Source organism: Perissodus microlepis, chromosome 18 (genome assembly GCF_051167445.1).
Source record: "Perissodus microlepis isolate ML-2025 ecotype Zambia chromosome 18, ASM5116744v1, whole genome shotgun sequence".
Taxonomy (NCBI): Eukaryota; Metazoa; Chordata; class Actinopteri; order Cichliformes; family Cichlidae; genus Perissodus; species Perissodus microlepis.
Window position 1 is genome coordinate 27,475,778 of NC_140478.1, and position 5,965 is coordinate 27,481,742.

Sequence of the window (5,965 nt, forward strand, 5' to 3'; positions counted from 1 at the left end):
TTATTTAGAAAGAGTTGTTAAATTTGTTTGTTAACTGCTGTCTGCTGTAACCAGAAAAGTCAGGAATATTTTCTTGACTTATTTTAAAAATAATCGGGATTTGGGTTTAATATTATTTTAGCTTTCCATTTTAGTGAATACAAAGGTTATTTTTTGCTATGACACTATAAGTTTTGGCCTCCAGTGGCAGGATGAAGACCAGTATTCATAAATACTATAGTTAGCTGTCTGCTTCTCTCTGGGTTTTACACAGCCGTGACTGCTAGCTGGCTAATGAGCTAAAGTCAGTGATATAAATAACTGGGAAAAGTGAAAACTTCATGTTTCTACTAATGTATAAGCAGGAAGAAATAATTGTAAGACTCTAATGAGTTATATAATGATACTTTTGCTTTACAGTTGCCTCTGCTGCAGACTTTGAAGGGTTTCAGACAGAGTTCCACTAATCCCAGTTTTAGCCTCAGACCGCTAATGCTAGCCTCTGATTTGGGTTGCTAAAGTAAAGACTGTTAGCTAGATGACCAGCATGAACTAATTTCCCAGTTAACGGACTACAGTTGTAAGATTATTGAAAGGTAATTTTCGCCTCAGCCCATTTATCATTATGTCCATGTTGTAGGACATAAGAATATTTGATTAACATTTGTAGACAGACAAATTTTCGCTCTTGTCTTCACTCTAACCTTTGTTGAAAACGTGATTTATGTTATGCTGAGCAAGTCATTTAAAGTACTGGCTTATTTTTGTGACACTATTGTGCTAATGTGATGAAAATATAAATATAATGTGATTAAAGTATGATATAAGCACAGTGCTGGTGCGTAGGGGTGTTATATGCCTTGTGGGATGCTTATGGGATGCTGCTGACATATTAGAAATTGTTATGTCCGTGAAGCTTCTCAGTCATACGGGTCAGAGTAGTCTAAGTTGCTTAGAAAGAAAAGCTTCTGGACTTCTTTAAGTTTCGGGAAGATGTTTCGGGCAGGCCCAAGACTAAAGGAAAAGAAAGACAACTCCGAAATTCCATACTTTGTACAGCAGATGTATACCCGTTTTCACACCTTGGCTCGTGTGATTAGGCAAAGGTTCAATAGGGGGTCCACAACTCTCTTAGGGACACTCCTAATAGGGCTTAGAAATCTAGGACTCTCCACCAATTTCTCTTAGAACTGAAGAAGCTTCTTGAATGAGAGGTGAAAAGTCTTCAAGAAACTTAAAGATGTCCACACGCTTTTCTTTCCAAGCTCTTTCCTAGCTTAGACTAGAAATTGTTATGTCTGTATGAAGCTTTTTAGCCTAACAGTAAACAGAAATAATCTTTCTTCAACAGTTGGATCCTTAGAGATTATTTTGAAAAGTTGCTCAACAGGTATCACCAAATAAAGCACTCTAAACCCTGCACTGGAAAAATATCCTTCACTTCACCTGTGATCACACACTTTAGTTTTCCAGTGCAAAGGAAGCTGGCAGAGGAATGCCCAAGAAAAGAGAAAACTTTACAGAGTTGATTTGTGGCAAACAAAGTTAGCGTTCATATTTGATCACATTTGAAAACTATTTAAATTTATAGTTTTGTATGCCTGAATTTTACTTGTAACAATTGCCTTAAGGTGCAACTGTAAGTGCCTGTAATCAACAGTTGTTGTGATTTTGGTCTATATAAATGAAATTAATTTGATTTTAATTCAATTATACTTTGTACAACCAAATCAAATATCTGTAATTCAAAAAAACTGAACAATAGCAAATCTAAACCAACCGGTGCTGACCATCATTTAGTAACATTACTGAATCTATGACTGTTCTGTCACTAGTAAGTTTGTTATCAGCTTGACAGTTACAAAATGTATAGTTTAATTAAGCTTACTGTTATTTTTAAAGTGCTACTTCACAGCAACAGTTGTCTCAAAAGTCTTTGTATTGTAATCCTAGTTTATGGTCACAGTGGTTAGACAGTGTTTCTAGCCTCTTTGGGGCTAAATGCAGTAACAGAAAGTTACAGATCATTTAGACGATTGTGTATTTAAGTCTTGCCTGTAGTTTAACTGATGTGTGTCATCTGGCTTTATAGATCAGTATAACCGGGTATAAGCTGCATAGTATTGGAAATGTGTGCAGTGTTTGCACAAGGGAACCAGTTACAGTATGAAAAATATTTATTGTACAAAATAATGAACTTTTTACAAAAGGATGTCACACATTCTATCACAAAGAAACCTTTAACATTTTGCCCTCTCAAGTTATTTAATCAGTTCATTTTCATCTAATTGCTATGAACCGTTTTAATTCATTAGTTTTGGTTTATTTCTCAAGTTTTGCAAACTTTCAAAGATGTCCTACATCCTGTCAATTACCGACACCTCTAGATAAATGACTGGTACGTTTATCACGACTGGGTGTACACCCCATGATGGATTATGAACCTCTGTCATCCACAGCGTTCATGGTACCACTGCTGGCTGCTGGACAGATGTGTTTGACAGCTGGTACTTTCAGTTAGGTTGGGCTTACGATGAAATGTTTAATCATTTACTCAGAAAACCTTGTGTTCTTCTTGTGTGGTACAGATTTTTTGACATGTTTAGACAATCTTAGTCAAGTTCGACCTTTTCACATTTGTCTGTCCTTTTCTCATTTGTAGGGTGGAACAAGTGTTAACACAGCAGAAAATTCACGAGTTTATGATTTTTATGGTAACAGCTACTGGAAGACGGTCAGATTAGATAAGTATGACTTCTTCAGTCTGGTGAAGTCACTTGGATAAGTGATGAAACGTTTCTCCCACTAAAAGCGCTACATCCAAATGAAAAGAATCAACTTTTTGGGATTTGCACCTTATACTTTGTACTTCATGGTACAAAGTATAACCAAAATTAGACTCAGATGCCACATTAACTGATGAAATAGTACCTGTTATTTTGAAATCTGACATTGCCTATAATGAGTATTTTATTTTTGCTTCTCTGGATATATTTTGATACTATTATTATATATTTAAGTAAAATGTTTAATGTGTTTAGATGCAAAAGTGTCTTTTTAAAGATCTGAAAAAACACTGTTGCTCTAGTTTTCAGTTTCATCACATGATGATGAGGCAGTTGTATGACAGACTTTATATCACCCATTTTTAATTTATGTCTTTCCCATAAAATGACTGGATGTAACTGCGTGAATGACAGTGTCATTGTTTTCCCCTGTGCAAACACTCATCAGCACATTCATGCCTAAAGCCTAAGGCATTTACAGTGAAACTAAACCTACACACTATATGACTACAATAAATAAGACACAGCTGTCAACTAATAGGCTTAGCTGGATGCTGAGCTCTTCAGTACACATGTGATTTGAGAGGCAGGGGGCTCAAATAAATGTGTATTACAGTGCCACCGAGCAAAATCTCTGTAAAACCTTTGGCAACATGGTGGATCAGTGTTGCCCCACAGCAGGAGGATCTTGAGTTTTAACCCAGGCAGGGCTGTTCTGTGTGGAGTGTGCATGTTCTCTCCATGCTTGCGTGGGTTGTGTCCAGGAGATCGGGTTTCTCCCACTTTTGGGGAAAAAAATTCCTATAGGCTTTTGTGAGCCCAGGATACACCTACAAAAGAGACTGATTTCATGAGCTTCACTTCCTGGTTAGATAATGTGACATGTGAAAGGTCATCAGGTCATTGAAAAATGATTCTAAATATATTTTGAAATGTGAAAGGACATCTCTTCCTCATGGACACTTCTGGAAACGTCTCAAACAACACTTTAAAACTTGGTGAAAACAAGACATTTCACTGGAAAGAGGCTAATACAGTAAACTCACACTGCAACTCACCATGATATCTATGTATATGTAGATGCACATGGCTGGAATAAACTTTTTTTTATGTGTTTACCTATATATTATCAAATGACATCTAGTAATAGTAGTCTGTGTACCTGGAGTTAAAGTTGGGATCTGCCTGATAAGACAGATAAGAATAAATGGCAATCAAATTCCATTAATCAATTTTCTTCCAAGGCTGGAGCCTATCCAAACTGCCATAGGGCGAGAGGCGAGGTATACCTTGCACAGGTTGCCAGTCTGCTGCAGGGCCAGAGAGACAAGCAACCAGTTGCACTCACATTCACACCTGTAGGCTATTTGGAATGACCACTTAACTATCTGGATGTGTTTGGACTGTGGGAGAAAGTCAGAGTTCCTAGAGAGAACCCACACAGACATGGAAAGAGAGGCCACACAGAGAGGCCAGACGGTATATCAAACTCAGAACCTTCTTCCTGTGAGGCAACAGTCCTACCACACCATTATGCTATGTGAAATCAAAATGATCAAATTCTATAAAAGAAAGACAGATTTTTGAATCAGTGACTAGTTGTGATAGAAATAGCTACTAAACTTTCATGACTTTGTACCATTCATACCTCCAGTCAACACAAGAATATTCAGTGGGTAAACATTTTGAAATGAGGATGAATTTAAGAGTTTTTAACAGCATCAAAAGACAAGTGTTGACTTTTCATGTTTCAATCAAATTTAGGCGTAAAGGCATTCATTTTTAAATACCATGAAAGGCCAGACTCATCCCAGATTTAGCTGAATAAAGAGGGACATAATAAGAGCTCATATGACTGAATAGCCCTTCCTGTTGTTATTACCAGTATAGTAGACATAGTCGACAATGTGGTCTGTGGGGACTTGTTGCTCAGTTATAGCCAGACTACCCTGTTAGCTCACACAGCAGCGCCACACCCTTTCATCCCTCTGTGAACACACAAGTGGGCCAGTAGAACTGGTATTCGGATTAGCTAAGCACTCTAACATGAAAAAGGATATCACTCAGTGTTTCAGGGAGTGGCCTGAAAATGTGTCCAGTCGCTAGCGGTTTGCCATGGCTTTTGCTCCATTATATGGCATCTGCTGAGTGAGGTCAGGCATGATGAATTTTTAGTTATGAGGAGGTCTCACAGCTGCAACCTTCACAGCATGCCGTAGTTCTGTCCTCTCTCGGAAGTAACAATAGCACTACTGTTCCTAATATTTCCCTGGCAGATTAGATAAACAAGACTCCCACACTGTGGAACATAAATACATTTTGTCTGTTTTATTGAAACTCATAAATATTCAGTGAAACATTCAAATCTAAGAATGAAGAATAAGTCTAATGTTATGATGCTAAATTTGACACATTTATAGTCTATGTACATGGTTTACAGAGGTTTAAAAGCACGATGTATAAACACATTTTCTGCATCCATTTTTTTCCCTTCTGAGGCATAAAGTAAATTTTAGGCAATCTTATAAGTGTATGAGAATGCCATTTTTATGGCAACACAGGGGTAAGTATTTATTGAGCTTAGGACCAAAACTAATTTATGACGTATCTTTTATAGTAATATCATAATATATACAACATTATTGTGGTTGTGTGCAACTGTGGCTCAAGAAGGTTAATGGTTGAATGTTTGGTTGAATGATTGTGCACATTTACCAAATAACAAGTATATCTTTGGACTGTGTGAGAAAGCTAGTATAACCTGGAGAGAACGGATGCACACGCAAGTTGAGGGAGGACACGCGAACACCACACAAAAGAACTCAGCCAACAGGTGGATTTGACAACATCCTTTTTCTGCGAGGAGACGGAGCTAACTACTGCATCCGCTGTGTCACCAGTTTTATCCATACATCATTTTAATGCTGATTGCTTTCTATATTGTTATAATTTCTCATCTATTGAAAATAATTACAGGTGTGGCATGTTTTTAACTTAAAATACAAAGAATTGAGTGATGACTACAAGAAATGATCTGAAATTAAGTACAAGTGAAAAGTGGCAGCAAGGTACAAATACTTTAAATACTTTGGGCAGCTGCTGTGAGCTTTTGTGTGTATTTGCTGATTAATGAAGATTTCACTACAGAAAAACAGTAAGGAGGGGAGCGCCTGCCGGGGTGACGTCATTGTGATCCACAT